Source organism: Heptranchias perlo, unplaced genomic scaffold (genome assembly GCF_035084215.1).
Source record: "Heptranchias perlo isolate sHepPer1 unplaced genomic scaffold, sHepPer1.hap1 HAP1_SCAFFOLD_64, whole genome shotgun sequence".
In the NCBI taxonomy this organism is placed as follows: Eukaryota; Metazoa; Chordata; class Chondrichthyes; order Hexanchiformes; family Hexanchidae; genus Heptranchias; species Heptranchias perlo.
This window is the reverse complement of record NW_027139666.1, coordinates 221194-241058: the sequence shown is the minus strand read 5'-3', so window position 1 is coordinate 241058 and position 19865 is coordinate 221194.

The following is a 19865-nucleotide window of genomic DNA, read 5'->3' as shown; positions in this document are numbered from 1 at the left end:
GTGCTCCTTGTCCTTTTCAATAACTAATCGAGACCTTTTGATACTATGATCACTGTTCCCTAAGTGTTCCCCCATTCCTATTTCTGTACTTTGTCCCATGGTGCCATGCTCAGGACTGCACTCCTTCGAGGTGTGGTCACCCTCACAGGTGTTAAATGCTGAATACCAGATTGAGAATGCCACACACCCAGAAGATTCCTGCACTGCCTGACTCTTCCTACCCTTTCCGATGGTCAGCCACTTGCTGTCCTGAACTCTGTAGCTGCGGGGTGATCACCTCCTGGAACGTACGATCCAGGATACTTGCTCCACTTGACCCATCTCATAACCCAGAATGAGATCCAGCAATTCCTCCTTCCTCGTTGGGCTGGAAACATACAGATCAAGAAAGTTCTCCTGAACACACTTCAGAAATTACTCCCCCTCTGTGCCCTTTACCCAATACTATCGCAGTCGATATTAGGACAGTTGAAGTGCCCCATTATCACTACTCTATAGTTCTTGCACCTCCCTGTAATTTCCCTCCAAATTTGCACTTGTATATCCTTCCCACTGTCTGCTGCCCTACAGAATACACCCAGTAGTGTAATGGCACTTCTATTGTTTCTTAACTCTAAACAAATAGATTCTGTCCTTGACCCCTCAAGGGCACCCTCTCTCCCCAGCACTGTACTATTCTCCGTAATCAACACGGTCACCCCGCCCTCCTTTTTTCCTTCCCTATCTTTCCTGAACACTTTGTATCCAGGAATATTCAACCACATTACTAATATTACTCAATACCGCATCACTAATAACACTAAGCACCACATTACTCAATACCACATTATTAATATTACTCAATACCACATTACGAGCTGTAATGCGCTTTCAGACGTCCCGAGGTCGTGAAAGGTGCAATATAAATGCAAGTCTTTCTTTCCATTACTACATCATAAAACACATTACTATTACTCCATACCACATAACTAATATTACTCAATAGATGACTATTATTTTGCAATAATTTGGACATGAAATATCAAATTAATCTTTGGTGGAAAATAGAAAAGTTGGTATCTTCAAAAGGACCTCAGCAGTCCTTGCTGATCACTACCTCGATTTTAAAATTCTCATCCTCGTGTTCAAATCCCTCCATGGCCTCACGCATCAACCTCTCTAACTTCCTCCAGCCCCTACAACCCACCGAGATCTCTGTGCTTCTCCAATTCTGCCCTCTTGTCCATCCCTCACTTTCTTCACCCCAGCATTGGTGGTCGTGCCTTCAGCTGCCTAGGCCCTAAGCTCTGTAAATTCCTCACTAAACCTCTCCACTTCTCACCTCCTTGACCAAGCTTTTGGTCACCCCTCCTAATATCTTCTTCTTTGGCTCGGTGTCAATTGTCTGATTTACACTCCTCTGAAGTGACTTGGGATATTTTCCTACATTAAAGGTGCTATATAAGTGGGGGTCTTTGTTGATGTTGTAATTATTCACTGTGAGAAAAAAAAGTACTTGCAGGGGCCATTCCAGAACAAAGGTCCAGGTTCATAAGTAAGAAAATGGAGCTAACAGAAAAACAGAATTCTCGCCTTTAGAGAGAAAGACAGAACAGTCACCACCTTGTTAAGAAAACACATTTGTGACCAAATAAGGACATTCCTGGGTTCATGCAGTTTTGAAACAGCTAGAATTAAAATGAAACTGCCTTCCTCCACCAAGGTCACACGCAAGTTGTCACAGTTGTGATATTGGCTGTGAGTTTCGGCTCGCCCAATGGCGGACGGTCCTTCCCACAATGCCTTGCGCGGCTGCGAGTGCTCCATCGCCAATAGTGGGGCAGCGGCGCCTGCGCAGCAGCTCACCCGACAGGCCGCCATTTGCAGAGAGGAACGGGGCCGAGAGAAGAGGTGAGGAGAATCCCGGGAGAGGGAGAGACCGGGAATACCGGGAGAGAGAGAGACCGGGAATACCGGGAGAGAGAGAGAGACCTGGAATACCGGGAGAGAGAGAGAGACCTGGAATACCGGGAGAGAGAGAGAGACCGGGAATACCGGGAGAGAGAGAGAGACCAGGAATACCGGGAGAGAGAGAGAGAGACCGGGAATACCGGGAGAGGGAGAGACCAGGAATACCGGGAGAGAGAGAGAGAGACCGGGAATACCGGGAGAGAGAGAGACCGGGAATACCGGGAGAGAGAGAGACCAGGAATACCGGGAGAGAGAGAGACCAGGAATCCCGGGAGAGAGAGAGAGAGACCGGGAATACCGGGAGAGAGAGAGACCGGGAATACCGGGAGAGAGAGAGACCGGGAATACCGGGAGAGAGAGAGACCAGGAATACCGGGAGAGAGAGAGAGAGAGAGACCGGGAATACCGGGAGAGAGAGAGACCGGGAATACCGGGAGAGAGAGAGACCGGGAATACCGGGAGAGAGAGAGACCAGGAATACCGGGAGAGAGAGAGAGAGACCGGGAATACCGGGAGAGAGAGAGACCGGGAATACCGGGAGAGAGAGAGACCGGGAATACCGGGAGAGAGAGAGAGAGACCGGGAATACCGGGAGAGAGAGAGAGAGACCGGGAATACCGGGAGAGAGAGAGAGAGACCGGGAATACCGGGAGAGAGAGAGAGAGACCGGGAATACCGGGAGAGAGAGAGACCGGGAATACCGGGAGAGAGAGAGACCGGGAATACCGGGAGAGAGAGAGACCAGGAATCCCGGGAGAGAGAGAGACCGGGAATACCGGGAGAGAGAGAGACCGGGAATACCGGGAGAGAGAGAGACCAGGAATACCGGGAGAGAGAGAGAGAGAGAGACCGGGAATACCGGGAGAGAGAGAGACCGGGAATACCGGGAGAGAGAGAGACCGGGAATACCGGGAGAGAGAGAGACCAGGAATACCGGGAGAGAGAGAGACCTGGAATACCGGGAGAGAGAGAGACCGGGAATACCGGGAGAGAGAGAGAGACCGGGAATACCGGGAGAGAGAGAGAGAGACCGGGAATACCGGGAGAGAGAGAGAGAGACCGGGAATACCGGGAGAGAGAGAGAGAATCCCGGGAATACCGGGAGAGAGAGAGACCGGGAATACCGGGAGAGAGAGAGACCGGGAATACCGGGAGAGAGAGAGAGAATCCCGGGAATACCGGGAGAGAGAGAGAGAATCCCGGGAATACCGGGAGAGAGAGAGACCGGGAATACCGGGAGAGAGAATACCGGGAATACCGGGAGAGAGAGAGACCGGGAATACCGGGAGAGAGATAGAGAATCCCGGGAATGCCGGGAGAGAGAGAGACCGGGAATACCGGGAGAGAGAATACCGGGAATACCGGGAGAGAGAGAGACCGGGAATACCGGGAGAGAGAATCCCGGGAATACCGGGAGAGAGAGAGACTGGGAATACCGGGAGAGAGAATCCCGGAATACCGGGAGAGAGAGAGACCGGGAATACCGGGAGAGGGAGAGACCGGGAATACCGGGAGAGAGAGAGAGAATACCGGGAGAGAGAGAGACCTGGAATATCGGGAGAGAGAGAGACCTGGAATACCGGGAGAGAGAATCCCGGAATACCGGGGGAGAGAGAGACCGGGAATACCGGGGGAGAGAGAGACCGGGAATACCGGGAGAGAGAATCCCGGAATACCGGGGGAGAGAGAGACCGGGAATACCGGGGGAGAGAGAGACCGGGAATACCGGGGGAGAGAGAGACCGGGAATACCGGGAGAGAGAATCCCGGAATACCGGGAGAGAGAGAGACCGGGAATACCGGGAGAGGGAGAGACCGGGAATACCGGGAGAGAGAGAGAGAATACCGGGAGAGAGAGAGACCTGGAATATCGGGAGAGAGAGAGACCTGGAATACCGGGAGAGAGATAGAGAATCCCGGAATACCGGGAGAGAGAGACCGGGAATATCGGGAGAGGGACAGACCGGGAATACCGGGAGAGAGAGAGTCCGGGAATACCGGGAGAGGGAGAGACCGGGAATACCGGGAGAGAGAATCCCGGAATACCGGGAAAGAGAGAGAGACCGGGAATACCGGGAGAGAGAGAGAGAATACCGGGAGAGAGAGAGACCTGGAATACCGGGAGAGAGAGAGACCTGGAATACCGGGAGAGAGAGAGAGAATCCCGGGAATACCGGGAGAGAGAGAGACCTGGAATACCAGGATAGAGAATCCCGGGAATACCGGGTGAGAGAGAGACCAGGAATACCGGGAGAGAGAGAGAGAATCCCGGGAATACCGGGAGAGAGAGAGACCTGGAATACCGGGAGAGAGAGAGACCTGGAATACCGGGAGAGAGAGAGACCTGGAATACCGGGAGAGAGAATCCCGGGAATACCGGGAGAGAGAGAGACCAGGAATACCGGGAGAGAGAGAGACCTGGAATACCAGGAGAGAGAGAGACCTGGAATACCGGGAGAGAGATAGAGAATCCCGGGAATACCGGGAGAGAGAGGCCTGGAATACCGGGAGAGAGAATCCCAGGAATACCGGGAGAGAGAGAGACCAGGAATACCGGGAGAGAGATAGAGAATCCCGGGAATACCGGGAGAGAGAGAGACCTGGAATACCGGGAGAGAGAGAGACCTGGAATACCGGGAGAGAGAATCCTGGGAATACCGGGAGAGAGAGAGACCTGGAATCCCGGGAGAGAGAGAGAGAATCCCGGGAGAGAGAGAGCGGGAATACGGGGAGAGAAAGAGAGATCGGGAATACCGGGAGAGAGAATACCGGGAGAGAGAGAGACCGGGAATACCGGGAGAGAGAATCCCGGGAATACCGGGAGTGCTGAAATACCATGAGAGGGAGAGAGACTGGGAATACCGGGAGAGCGGGAATACCGGGAGAGAGACACCGGGAATATCGGGAGACCGGGAATACCGGGAGAGGGACCGAGAATACTGGAAGAGGGAGACAGAGACTGGGAATACTGGGAGAGAGAGACTGGGAATACTGGGAGAGAGAGACCGGGAATACTGGGAGAGAGAGACTGGGAATACCAGGAATACTGGGAGAGGGAGACCGGGAATACTGGGAGAGAGAGACCAGGAATACCAGAAGAGGGAGAGACCGGTAATGCCGGGAGAGACAGAGACCGGAAATATTGGTAGAGGGAGACTGGGAATAGCGGGAGAGGGAAACAGAGACCGGGAATACCGGAAGGGAGGGAGAGAGACCGGGAATACTGGGAGAGAGAGGGTGAGACCGGGAATATCGGGAAAGAGAGGGAGACCGGGAATATCGGGAGAGGGTCAGAGAGACTGGTAATACCGGGAGAGGGACAGAGAAACTGGTAATACCGGGAGAGGAAGTGACCAGGAATACCGGGAGAGACAGAACGGGAATACCAGGAGAGGGAGAGAGAGATCGGGAATACCGGGAGAGAGAAAAAGACGGAATGCTGGGAGAGACCGAGAGACTGGGAAAGAGAGAGACTGGGAATACTGGGAGAGAGGGACCGGGAATATCGGGAGAGGTAGATCGGGAATACCGGGAAATAGGACAAAACCGGGAATACCGTGAGAGAGAGAGACCGGGAATAACGGGAAAGAGAGGGAGACCGGGAATACCGGGAGAGAGAGAGACCGGGAATACCGTAAGAGCGAGACAGAGACCAGGCATACCGGGAGAAGGAGAGAGAGATAATACCGGGAGAGAGAGAGACCGGGAATACTGGGAGAGACCAGGAATACTGGGAATACAGAGACTGGGAATACCGGGAGAGGGAGACAGAGACCGGGAGAGAGAGCGAGAACGGGAATACCGGGAGAGAGTGAGAGACTGGGAATACCTGGAGAGAGAGACTGGGAATACCAGGAAAGGGAGAGAGACTGGGAATACCAGCAAAGGGAGAGAGACTGGGAATTCCAGGAGAGGGTATACCAGGAGAGAGACGGGGAATACTGGGAGAGAGACTAGGAATACCTGGAGAGTGAGAGACCAGGAATACCGGGAATACCAGGAGAGGGATAGAGAGACCAGGAATACTGGGAATATCGGGAGCAAGAGAGACCGGGAATACCGGGAGAGAGAAAGACTGGGAATACTGGGCGAGAGAGAGAGAGACCGGGAATGCGGAGAGAGAGAGAGAGACCGGGAATGCGGAGAGAGAGAGAGAGAGACCGGGAATACCGGGAGAGAGTGAGAGAGAGACCGGGAATACCGGGAGAGTAAAAGTAACTAAAGGATTGATTAAGAAAGGGAAGATAGATTATGAAAATAAATTAGCAAAACATATAAAAACAGATAGCAAGAGTTTCTACAGTTATATAAAAAGAAAAAGGGTGGCTAAGGCAAACGTAGGTCCCTTAGAGGATGAGACCGGGAAATTAATGGTGGGAAACATGGAGATGGCAAAAATGCTGAATACATATTTTGTTTCAGTCTTTACGGTAGAGGACACTAAGAATATCCCAACACTGGACAAACAGGGGGCTCTAGTGGGGGAGGAGCTAAATACGATTAAAATCACTAAGGAATTGGTACTCAGTAAATTAATGGGACTCAAGGCGGATAAATCCCTTGGACCTGATGGCTTACATCCTAGGGTCTTGAGGGAAGTGGCAGTAGGGATTGTGGATGCTTTGGTAATAATTTTCCAAAATTCTCTGGACTCGGCAAAGGTCCCGGCAGATTGGAAAACTGCTAATGTAACACCGTTATTTAAAAAGGGTATTAGGCAGAAGGCTGGAAATTATAGACCAGTTAGCCTAACGTCTGTGGTGGGTAACATTTTGGAGTCTATTATTAAGGAGACAGTAGCGGAACATTTGGATAAACATAATTTAATAGGACAAAGTCAGCATGGCTTTACGAAGGGGAAGTCATGTCTGACAAATTTGCTTGAGTTCTTTGAGGACATAACGTACAGGGTGGATAAAGGGGAACCAGTGGACGTAGTGTATTTAGACTTCCAGAAGGCATTCGACAAGGTGCCACATAAAAGATTATTGCTCAAGATAAAGAATCACTGGATTGGGGGTAATATTCTGGCATGGGTGGAGGATTGGTTATCTAACAGGAAGCAGAGAGTTGGGATAAATGGTTCATTCTCGGACTGGCAACCAATGGCCAGTGGTGTTCCACAGGGGTCGGTGCTGGGTCCCCAACTCTTTACAATCTATATTAACGATTTGGAGGAGGGGACAGAGTGTAACATATCAAAGTTTGCAGATGATACAAAGATGGGAGGGAAAGTAGAGAGTGAGGAGGACATAAAAAACCTACAAGGGGATATAGACAGGCTGGGTGAGTGGGCGGAGATTTGGCAGATGCAATACAATATTGGAAAATGTGAGGTTATGCACTTTGGCAGGAAAAATCAGAGAGCAAGTTATTATCTTAATGGCGAGAAACTGGAAAGTACTGAAGTACAAAGGGATCTGGGGGTCCTAGTGCAAGAAAATCAAAAGGTTAGTATGCAGGTGCAGCAGGTGATCAAGAAGGCCAACGGAATGTTGGCTTTTATTGCTAGGGGGATAGAATATAAAAACAGGGAGGTATTGCTGCAGTTATATCAGGTATTGGTGAGACCGCACCTGGAATACTGCATACAGTTTTGGTGTCCATACTTAAGAAAAGACATACTTGCTCTCGAGGCAGTACAAAGAAGGTTCACTCGGTTAATCCCGGGGATGAGGGGGCGGACGTATGAGGAGAGGTTGAGTAGATTGGGACTCTACTCATTGGAGTTCAGATGAATGAGAGGCGATCTTATTGAAACATAAAAGATTGTGAAGGGTCTTGATCGGGTGGATACGGTAAGGATGTTCCCAAGGATGGGTGAAACTAGAACTCGGGGGCATAATCTTAGAATAAGGGGCTGCTCTTTCAAAACTGAGATGAGGAGAAACTTCTTCACTCAGAGGGTAGTAGGTCTGTGGAATTTGCTGCTCCAGGAAGCTGTGGAAGCTACATCATTAAATAAATTTAAAACAGAAATAGACAATTTCCGAGAAGTAAAGGGAATTAGGGGTTACGGGGAGCGGGCAGGAAATTGGACATGAATTTAGATTTGAGGTTAGGATCAGATCAGCCATGATCTTATTGAATGGCGGAGCAGGCTCGAGGGGCTGATTGGCCTACTCCTGCTCCTATTTCTTATGTTCTTATGAGAGAGAGACCGGGAATACCGGCAGAGGGAGACCGTGAATACCGGGAGTGAGAGACCGTGAATACCGGGAGAGAGAGACCGGGCATACCGGGAGAGAGATAGAGATCGGGAATACCGGGAGATAGAGAAAGATCGGGAATACCGGGAGATAGAGAAAGATCGGGAATACCGGGGTTGGGAGAGAGAGAGAAAGACCGGGAATACCAGGAGAGAGAGACCAGGAATACCAGGAGGGAGAGCCTGGGAATACCGGGAGAGGGAGTGAGACCAGGAATACCGGGAATACCGTGAGAGAGAGACCGGGAATACCGTGAGAGAGAGACCGGGAATACCGAGAGAGAGAGAGAGACCGGGAATACCGAGAGAGAGAGACCGGGAAAACGGGGGACATAGACCGGGAATACCGGGGGAGAGAGAGAGACAGATACCGGGAATACCAGGAGAGAGACAGAGACCGGGAACACCGGGAGAGAGAGAGAGATCGGGAATACCGGGGGAGAGAGAGATCAGGAATACCGGGGGGGACATAGAGAGAAAAAACGGGAATACCGGGAGAGAGAGAGAGACCGGAATACCGGGAGAGAGAGGAAGACTGGGAATAACGGGAATACCGGGAGAGAGAGAGACCAGGAATAATGGGAGAGAGACCAGGAGAGCGGGAATACTGGGGGAGAGAGACTGGGAATACCGGGAGAGAGAGACTGGAATACCGGGAGAGAGAGACAGGGAATAACAGGAATACCGGGAGAGGGGGAGAGGGACCGGGAATTCCAGGGGAGCGAAACCGGGAATACTGGGAGTCAGAGACTGGGAATACCAGGAGTGGGAGAGAGAGACATGGAATACCCTGGAGAGAGACCGGGAATAATGGGAATACTGGGAGAGTGTGACCGGGAATACCGGGAGAGACTGGGAACACCGGCAATTCCAGGACGAGAGACCAGGAATACTCCGAATACCGGGAGAGGGAGACTTGGAATAATGGGAGAGAGACAGAGAACACCGGGAGAGATACCGGGAATATGGGAGAGAGAGATCAGGAATACTGGGTGAGAGAGACCGGGAATAACGGGAATACTGGGAGAGAGAGACTGGGAATACCGGAAGAGAGGGACAGGGAATAACAGGAGAGGAAGAAAGGGAATACCAGGAGAGAGAGAGACAGGGAACACCGGGAGAGATAGAAACTGGGAATATCAGGAGAGAGAGAGACCGTGAACACGGGAGAGAGAGAGACTGGGAATACCAGGTGAGAGATCGGGATTACCGGTAGAAAGACCAGGAATACCGGGAACACCGGGAGAGAGAGAGACCAGGAATACAGGGAACACTGGGAGAGAGAGACTGGGAATACTGTGTGAGAGAGACCGGGAATACCGTGAGAGAGAGAAACCGCGAATACTGGGAACACCGGGAGAGAGGGAGACTGGGAATACCGGGAGAGATACCAGGAATACGGGGAGAGAGACTGGGAATACCGGGAGACAGAGAGTCTGGGACTACCGGGAGAGAGAGACCGGGAATACCTGGAAAGAGAGACTGGGAAAACCGGGAGAGAGAGAGCGGGAACACTGGGAGAGGAGTTGAGTCCAAGAATACTGGGGACACTGGGTGTGGAGGTGAGGAGACCGGGAGAGAGACTGGGAACACCGGGGGGAAGAGACTGGGAATAGTGGAGGAGAGACACGGGAAGAGACAGGCGGGAACAACGGGGGACGGAGACCGGGAACACCGGGGGAGGAGACAGGGCGAGACAGTGGGTACACCGAGGGAGAGAGAGCGGTGAGGGAGACTGGAAACACCGGGGGAGAGAGACCGGGGACACCAGGGGGAGAGAGCGCTGAGGGAGACTGGGCACACCGGGGGAGGAGACTGGGAGAGAGACCGGGTACACCGAGGGTGGGACACCGGAGGGAGAGAGACCGGGGACACCGAGGGTGGGACACCGGAGGGAGAGAGACCGGGGACACCGAGGGTGGGACACCGGAGGGAGAGAGACCGGGGACACCGAGGGAGGGACACCGGGGGGAGAGAGACCAGGGACACCGAGGGAGGGACACCGGGGTTGGAGAGACCAGGGACACCGGGGTTGGAGAGACCGGGGACACCGGAGGGAGAAATCGGGGACACCGAGGGAGGGACACCGGGGGTAGAGAGACCGGGGACACCGAGGGAGGGACACCGGGGGTAGAGAGACCAGGGACACCGGGGGTAGAGAGACCAGGAACACCAGGGGTAGAGAGACCAGGGACACCGGAGGGAGAGAGACCGGGGACACCGGAGGGAGAGAGACCGGGGACACCGGAGCGAGGGACACCGGGGGGAGAGAGACCAGGGACACCGGGGGTAGAGAGACCAGGGACACCGGGGGTAGAGAGACCAGGAACACCAGGGGTAGAGAGACCAGGGACACCGGAGGGAGAGAGACCGGGGACACCGGAGGGAGAGAGACCGGGGACACCGGAGCGAGGGACACCGGGGGGAGAGAGACCAGGGACACCGGGGGTAGAGAGACCGGGGACACCGGGGGTAGAGAGACCAGGGACACCGGGGGTAGAGAGACCAGGGACACCGGAGGGAGAGAGACCGGGGACACCGGAGGGAGAGAGACCGGGGACACCGGAGGGAGGGACACCAGGGGGAGAGAGACCAGGGACACCGGGGGTAGAGAGACCGGGGACACCGGAGGGAGAGAGACCGGGGACACCGGAGGGAGAGAGACCGGGGACACCGGAGGGAGAGAGACCGGGGACACCGGAGGGAGAGAGACCGGGGACACCGGAGCGAGAGAGACCGGGGACACCGGAGCGAGAGAGACGGGGGACACCGGAGGGAGAGAGACCGGGGACACCGGAGCGAGAGAGACCGGGGACACCGGAGCGAGAGAGACCGGGGACACCGGAGGGAGAGAGACCGGGGACACCGGAGGGAGAGAGACCGGGGACACCGGAGGGAGAGAGACCGGGGACACCGGAGGGAGAGAGACCGGGGACACCGGGGGTAGAGAGACCGGGGACACCGGAGGGAGAGAGACCGGGGACACCGGAGGGAGAGAGACCGGGGACACCGGAGGGAGAGAGACCGGGGACACCGGAGGGAGAGAGACCGGGGACACCGGAGGGAGAGAGACCGGGGACACCGGAGGGAGAGAGACCGGGGACACCGGAGGGAGAGAGACCGGGGACACCGGAGGGAGAGAGACCGGGGACACCGGAGGGAGAGAGACCGGGGACACCGGAGGGAGAGAGACCGGGGACACCGGAGGGAGAGAGACCGGGGACACCGGAGGGAGAGAGACCGGGGACACCGGAGGGAGAGAGACCGGGGACACCGAGGAAGAGAAATCGGGGACACCGAGGGAGGGACACGGGGGAGAGAGACCGGGGACACCGGAGGGAGAGAAATCGGGGACACCGGAGGGAGGGACACAGGGGGGAGAGAGACCGGGGACACCGAGGAAGAGAAATCGGGGACACTGAGGGAGGGACACGGGGGAGAGAGACCGGGGACACCGAGGAAGAGAAATCGGGGACACCGAGGGAGGGACACAGGGGGGAGAGAGACCGGGGACACCGGAGGGAGAGAGACCGGGGACACCGGAGGGAGAGAGACCGGGGACACCGAGGAAGAGAAATCGGGGACACCGAGGGAGGGACACGGGGGAGAGAGACCGGGGACACCGGAGGGAGAGAAATCGGGGACACCGAGGGAGGGACACGGGGGAGAGAGACCGGGGACACCGGAGGGAGAGAAATCGGGGACACCGGAGGGAGGGACACAGGGGGGAGAGAGACCGGGGACACCGAGGAAGAGAAATCGGGGACACTGAGGGAGGGACACGGGGGAGAGAGACCGGGGACACCGAGGAAGAGAAATCGGGGACACCGAGGGAGGGACACAGGGGGGAGAGAGACCGGGGACAGCGGAGGGAGAGAGACCGGGGACACCGAGGAAGAGAAATCGGGGACACCGAGGGAGGGACACGGGGGAGAGAGACCGGGGACACCGGAGGGAGAGAAATCGGGGACACCGAGGGAGGGACACGGGGGAGAGAGACCGGGGACACCGGAGGGAGAGAAATCGGGGACACCGGAGGGAGGGACACAGGGGGGAGAGAGACCGGGGACACCGAGGAAGAGAAATCGGGGACACTGAGGGAGGGACACGGGGGAGAGAGACCGGGGACACCGAGGAAGAGAAATCGGGGACACCGAGGGAGGGACACAGGGGGGAGAGAGACCGGGGACAGCGGAGGGAGAGAGACCGGGGGAAGGGGAAGGAGAGGAAACCTGGGGAAGGGGAGGAGACCGGGAGCAGGAGAGGAAACAGGTTAAAGGGAGGAGATCGAGGGAGGGGGAGGTGACCGGGGAGAGTGGGAGGAATCCAGGACATGGGGAGAGGAAGGAGAGCAGGGGAGAGGATACCGGGGAAGGGGGGAGAGAGAGAGAGAGAGAGAGGAGGTAAGGAGAGCCAAGGAGGAGAGCAGGGTCTGAACCGGGAGAGGAGGTGAGCAGGGTCTGAACCTGGAGAGGAGGTGAGCAGACCGGGGGAGAGAGGGGGGGCCTGAACTGGGAGAGGAGGTGAGCAGACCGGGGGAGAGAGGGGGGCCTGAATCGGGAGAGGAGGTGAGCAGACTGGGGGAGAGAGTGGGGCCTGAACCGGGAGAGGTGGTGAGCTGACCAGGGGAGAGAGCCGGGGAGGTGTGGAGACTGGGAGTGGGGGAGAGAGCCGGGGAGGTGAGGACACCGGGACTGGGGGAGAGAGCCTTGGAAGTGAGGAGACTGCGACTGAGGGAGAGAGCCGGGGAGGTGAGGAGACCGGGACTGGGGGAGAGAGCCGGAGAGGTGAGGAGACTGGGACTGAGGGAGAGAGCCGGAGAGGTGAGGAGACTGGGACAGAGGGAGAGAGCCGGCGAGGGGAGGAGACTGGGACTGAGGGAGAGAGCCGGAGAGGTGAGGAGACCGGGACTGAGGGAGAGAGCCGGGGAGGTGAGGAGACTTGGAATGGGGGAGAGAGCCGGGGAGGGGAGGAGACTGGGAATGAGGGAGAGAGCCGGAGAGATGAGGAGACTGGGACTGGGGGAGAGAGCGGGGGAGGTGAGGAGACTGGGACTGAGGGAGAGAGCCGGGGAGGTGAGGAGACTGGGAATGAGGGAGAGAGCTGGAAGGTGAGGAGACTGGGAATGAGGGAGAGAGCCGGGGAGGTGAGGAGACTGGGAATGAGGGAGAGAGCCGGCGAGGGGAGGAGACTGGGACTGAGGGAGAGAGCCGGAGAGGTGAGGAGACCGGGAATGGGGGAGAGAGCCGGGGAGGTGAGGAGACTGGGAATGTGGGAGAGAGCCGGGGAGGTGAGGAGACTGGGAATGAGGGAGAGAGCCGGGGAGGTGAGGAGACTGGGACTGAGGGAGAGAGCCGGGGTGGTGAGGAGACTGGGAATGAGGGAGAGAGCGGGGAGGTGAGGAGACTGGGATTGAGGGAGAGAGCCAGGGTGGTGAGGAGACTGGGAATGAGGGAGAGAGCGGGGAGGTGAGGAGACTGGGAATGAGGGAGAGAGCCGGGGTGGTGAGGAGACTGGGAATGAGGGAGAGAGCGGGGAGGTGAGGAGACTGGGACTGAGGGAGAGAACCGGGGAGGTGAGGAGACTGGGAATGGGGGGAGAGAGCGGGGAGGTGAGGAGACTGGGACTGAGGGAGAGAACCGTGGAGGTGAGGAGACTGGGAATGGGGGGAGATAGCCGGGGAGGTGAGGAGACTGGGAATGAGGGAGAGAGCCGGGGAGGTGAGGAGACTGGGAATGGGGGAGAGAGCCGGGGAAATGAGGAGACTGGGAATGAGGGAGAGAGTGGGGGAGGTGAGGAGACTGGGATTGAGGGAGAGAGCCGGGGAGGGGAGGTGAGGAGACTGGGAATGAGGGAGAGAGCCGGAGAGGTGAGGAGACTGGGACTGGGGGAGAGAGCCGGGGAGGTGAGGAGACTGGGAATGAGGGAGAGAGCGTGAAGGTGAGGAGACTGGGAATGAGGGAGAGAGCCGGGGAGGTGAGGAGACTGGCACTGAGGGAGAGAGCCGGGGAGGTGAGGAGACTGGGACGGAGGGAGAGAGCCGGGGAGGTGAGGAGACTGGGAATGAGGGAGAGAGCCGGGGAGGTGAGGAGACTGGGAATGAGGGAGAGAGCCGGGGAGGTGAGGAGACTGGGAATGAGGGAGAGAGCCGGGGAGGTGAGGAGACTGGGACTGAGGGAGAGAGCCGGGGAGGTGAGGAGACTGGGACTGAGGGAGAGAGCCGGGGAGGTGAGGAGACTGGGAATGAGGGAGAGAGCCGGGGAGGTGAGGAGACTGGGAATGAGGGAGAGAGCCGGGGAGGTGAGGAGACTGGGACTGAGGGTGAGAGCCGGGGAGGTGAGGAGACTGGGACTGAGGGAGAGAGCCGGGGAGGTGAGGAGACTGGGAATGAGGGAGAGAGCCGGGGAGGTGAGGAGACTGGGACTGAGGGAGAGAGCCGGGGAGGTGAGGAGACTGGGAATGAGGGAGAGAGCCGGGGAGGTGAGGAGACTGGGAATGAGGGAGAGAGCCGGGGAGGTGAGGAGACTGGGACTGAGGGTGAGGAGACTGGGACTGAGGGAGAGAGCCGGGGAGGTGAGGAGACTGGGACTGAGGGTGAGGAGACTGGGACTGAGGGAGAGAGCCGGGGAGGTGAGGAGACTGGGACTGAGGGAGAGAGCCGGGGAGGTGAGGAGACTGGGACTGAGGGAGTGAGCCGGGGAGGTGAGGAGACTGGGAATGAGGGAGAGAGCCGGGGAGGTGAGGAGACTGGGACAGAGGGAAAGAGCCGGGGAGGTGAGGAGACTGGGACAGAGGGAGAGAGCCGGGAGGTGAGGAGACTGGGACTGGGGGAGAGAGCCGGGGAGGTGAGGAGATTGGGAATGAGGGAGAGAGCCGGGAGGTGAGGAGACTGGGACAGAGGGAGAGAGCCGGGAGGTGAGGAGACTGGGACAGAGGGAGGGAGCCGGGAGGTGAGGAGACTGGAACTGAGGGTGAGGAGACTGGGAATGAGGAAGAGAGCCGGGGAGGTGAGGAGACTGGGACAGAGGGAGAGAGCCGGGGAGGTGAGGAGACTGGGACTGGGGGAGAGAGACGGGGAGGTGAGGAGACTGGGAATGAGGGAGAGAGCCGGGGAGGGGAGGAGACTGGGACTAAGGGAGAGAGCCGGAGAGGTGAGGAGACCGGGACTGGGGGAGAGAGCCGGGGAGGTGAGGAGACTGGGAATGAGGGAGAGAGCCGGGGAGGGGAGGAGACTGGGACTGAGGGAGAGAGCCGGAGAGGTGAGGAGACCGGGACTGGGGGAGAGAGCCGGGGAGGTGAGGAGACTGGGAATGAGGGAGAAAGCCGGAGAGGTGAGGAGACCGGGACTGAGGGAGAGAGCCGGGGAGGTGAGGAGACTGGGAATGAGGAAGAGAGCCGGGGAGGTGAGAAGACTGGGAATGAGGGAGAGAGCCGGGGAGGTGAGAAGACTGGGAATGAGGGAGTGAGCCGGAGAGGTGAGAAGACTGGGAATGAGGGAGAGAGCCGGGGAGGTGAGGAGACTGGGACAGAGGGAGAGAGCCGGAGAGGTGAGGAGACCGGGACTGGGGGAGAGAGCCGGGGAGGTGAGGAGACTGGGAATGGGGGAGAGAGCCGGGGAGGTGAGGAGACTGGGAATGGGGGAGAGAGCCGGGGAGGTGAGGAGACTGGGAATGTGGGAGAGAGCCGGGGAGGTGAGGAGACTGGGACTGAGGGAGAGAGCCGGGGAGGTGAGGAGACTCGGAATGAGGGAGATAGCCGGGGAAGTGAGGAGACTGGCACTGAGGGAGAGAGCAGGGGAGGTGAGGAGACTGGGAATGAGGGAGAGAGACGGAGAGGTGAGGAGACTGGGACTGAGGGAGAGAGCCGGGGAGGTGAGGAGACTGCGAATGAGGGAGAGAGCCGGGGAGGTGAGGAGACTGGGAATGAGGGAGAGAGCCGGGGAGGTGAGGAGACTGGGACTGGGGGAGAGAGCCGGGGAGGTGAGGAGACTGGGACTGAGGGAGAGAGCCGGGGAGGTGAGGAGACTGGGAATGGGGGAGAGAGCCAGGGAGGTGAGGAGACTGGGAATGAGGGAGAGAGCCGGGGAGGTGAGGAGACTGGGAATGAGGGAGAGAGCCGGGGAGGTGAGGAGACTGGCACTGAGGGAGAGAGCAGGGGAGGTGAGGAGACTGGGAATGAGGGAGAGAGACGGAGAGGTGAGGAGACTGGGACTGAGGGAGAGAGCCGGGGAGGTGAGGAGACTGCGAATGAGGGAGAGAGCCGGGGAGGTGAGGAGACTGGGACTGAGGGAGAGAGCCGGGGAGGTGAGGAGACTGGGACTAAGGGAGAGAGCCGGGGAGGTGAGGAGACTGGGACTGAGGGAGAGAGCCGGGGAGGTGAGGAGACTGGGAATGAGGGAGAGAGCCGGGGAGGTGAGGAGACTGGGACTGAGGGTGAGGAGACTGGGACTGAGGGAGAGAGCCGGGGAGGTGAGGAGACTGGGACTGAGGGAGAGAGCCGGGGAGGTGAGGAGACGAGGACTGAGGGAGTGAGCCGGGGAGGTGAGGAGACTGGGAATGAGGGAGAGAGCCGGGGAGGTGAGGAGACTGGGACTGAGGGAGTGAGCCGGGGAGGTGAGGAGACTGGGAATGAGGGAGAGAGCCGGGGAGGTGAGGAGACTGGGACTGAGGGAGTGAGCCGGGGAGGTGAGGAGACTGGGAATGAGGGAGAGAGCCGGGGAGGTGAGGAGACCGGGACTGGGGGAGAGAGCCGGGGAAATGTGGAGACTGGGAATGAGGGAGAGAGTGGGAGAGGTGAGTAGACTGGGACTGAGGGAGAGAGCCAGGGAGGGGAGGTGAGGAGACTGGGAATGAGGGAGAGAGCCGGGGAGGTGAGGAGACTGGGAATGAGGAAGAGAGCCGGAGAGGTGAGGAGACTGGGACTGGGGGAGAGAGCGGGGGAGGTGAAGAGACTGGGAGTGAGGAAGAGAGCCGGGGAGGTGAGGAGACTGGGAATGAGGGAGAGAGCAGGAAGATGAGGAGACTGGGAATGAGGGAGAGAGCCGGGGAGGTGAGGAGACTGGCACTGAGGGAGAGAGCCGGGGAGGTGAGGAGACTGGGAATGAGGGAGAGAGCCGGGGAGGTGAGGAGACTGGGAATGAGGGAGCGAGCCGGGGAGGTGAGGAGACTGGGACTGAGGGAGTGAGCCGGGGAGGTGAGGAGACTGGGAATGAGGGTGAGGAGACTGGGACTGAGGGAGAGAGCCGGGGAGGTGAGAAGACTGGGAATGAGGGAGAGAGCCGGAGAGGTGAGGAGACTGGGAATGAGGGAGAGAGCCGGGGAGGGGAGGAGACTGGGAATGAGGGAGAGAGCCGGGGAGGTGAGGAGACTGGGACTGAGGGTGAGGAGACTGGGAATGAGGGAGAGAGCCGGGGAGGTGAGGAGACTGGGACAGAGGGAGAGAGCCGGGGAGGTGAGGAGACTGGGACTGAGGGTGAGGAGACTGGGAATGAGGGAGAGAGCCGGGGAGGTGAGGAGACTGGGACAGAGGGAGAGAGCCGGGGAGGTGAGGAGACTGGGACTGAGGGTGAGGAGACTGGGAATGAGGGAGAGAGCCGGGGAGGTGAGGAGACTGGGACCGGGGGAGAGAGCCGGGGAGGTGAGGAGACTGGGACCGAGGGAGAGAGCCGGGGAGGTGAGGAGACTGGGACCGAGGGAGAGAGCCGGGGAGGGGTGGAGACTGGGACCGGGGGAGAGAGCCGGGGAGGTGAGGAGACTGGGACCGAGGGAGAGAGCCGGGGAGGGGTGGAGACTGGGAATGAGGGAGAGAGCCGGGGAGGTGAGGAGACTGGGAATGAGGGAGAGAGCCGGGGAGGTGAGGAGACTGGGACCGGGGGAGAGAGCCGGGGAGGTGAGGAGACTGGGACTGAGGGAGAGAGCAGGGGAGGTGAGGAGACTGCGAATGAGGGAGAGAGCCGGGGAGGTGAGGAGACTGGGACTGAGGGAGAGAGCCGGGGAGGTGAGGAGACTGGGACTGAGGGAGAGAGCCGGGGAGGTGAGGAGACTGGGACTGAGGGAGAGAGCCGGGGAGGTGAGGAGACTGCGAATGAGGGAGAGAGCCGGGGAGGTGAGGAGACTGGGAATGGGGGAGAGAGCCAGGGAGGTGAGGAGACTGGGACTGAGGGAGAGAGCCGGGGAGGTGAGGAGACTGGCACTGAGGGAGAGAGCAGGGGAGGTGAGGAGACTGGGAATGAGGGAGAGAGACGGAGAGGTGAGGAGACTGGGACTGAGGGAGAGAGCAGGGGAGGTGAGGAGACTGGGAATGAGGGAGAGAGACGGAGAGGTGAGGAGACTGGGACTGAGGGAGAGAGCCGGGGAGGTGAGGAGACTGGGACTGAGGGAGAGAGCCGGGGAGGTGAGGAGACTGGGACTGAGGGAGAGAGCCGGGGAGGTGAGGAGACTGGGACTGAGGGAGAGAGCCGGGGAGGTGAGGAGACTGGGAATGAGGGAGAGAGCCGGGGAGGTGAGGAGACTGGGACTGAGGGTGAGGAGACTGGGACTGAGGGAGAGAGCCGGGGAGGTGAGGAGACTGGGACTGAGGGAGAGAGCCGGGGAGGTGAGGAGACGAGGACTGAGGGAGTGAGCCGGGGAGGTGAGGAGACTGGGAATGAGGGAGAGAGCCGGGGAGGTGAGGAGACTGGGACTGAGGGAGTGAGCCGGGGAGGTGAGGAGACTGGGAATGAGGGAGAGAGCCGGGGAGGTGAGGAGACTGGGACTGAGGGAGTGAGCCGGGGAGGTGAGGAGACTGGGAATGAGGGAGAGAGCCGGGGAGGTGAGGAGACCGGGACTGGGGGAGAGAGCCAGGGAGGTGAGGAGACCGGGACTGAGGGAGAGAGCCGGGGAGGTGAGGAGACCGGGACTGAGGGAGAGAGCCGGGGAGGTGAGGCGACCGGGACTGAGGGAGAGAGCCGGGGAGGTGAGGAGACTGGGACAGAGGGAGAGAGCCGGGGAAATGTGGAGACTGGGAATGAGGGAGAGAGTGGGAGAGGTGAGTAGACTGGGACTGAGGGAGAGAGCCAGGGAGGTGAGTAGACTGGGACTGAGGGAGAGAGCCAGGGAGGTGAAGAGACTGGGAGTGAGGAAGAGAGCCGGGGAGGTGAGGAGACTGGGAATGAGGGAGAGAGCAGGAAGATGAGGAGACTGGGAATGAGGGAGAGAGCCGGGGAGGTGAGGAGACTGGCACTGAGGGAGAGAGCCGGGGAGGTGAGGAGACTGGGAATGAGGGAGAGAGCCGGGGAGGTGAGGAGACTGGGAATGAGGGAGCGAGCCGGGGAGGTGAGGAGACTGGGACTGAGGGAGTGAGCCGGGGAGGTGAGGAGACTGGGAATGAGGGTGAGGAGACTGGGACTGAGGGAGAGAGCCGGGGAGGTGAGAAGACTGGGAATGAGGGAGAGAGCCGGAGAGGTGAGGAGACTGGGAATGAGGGAGAGAGCCGGGGAGGGGAGGAGACTGGGAATGAGGGAGAAAGCCGGGGAGGTGAGGAGACTGGGACTGAGGGTGAGGAGACTGGGAATGAGGGAGAGAGCCGGGGAGGTGAGGAGACTGGGACAGAGGGAGAGAGCCGGGGAGGTGAGGAGACTGGGACTGAGGGTGAGGAGACTGGGAATGAGGGAGAGAGCAGGGGAGGTGAGGAGACTGGGACAGAGGGAGAGAGCCGGGGAGGTGAGGAGA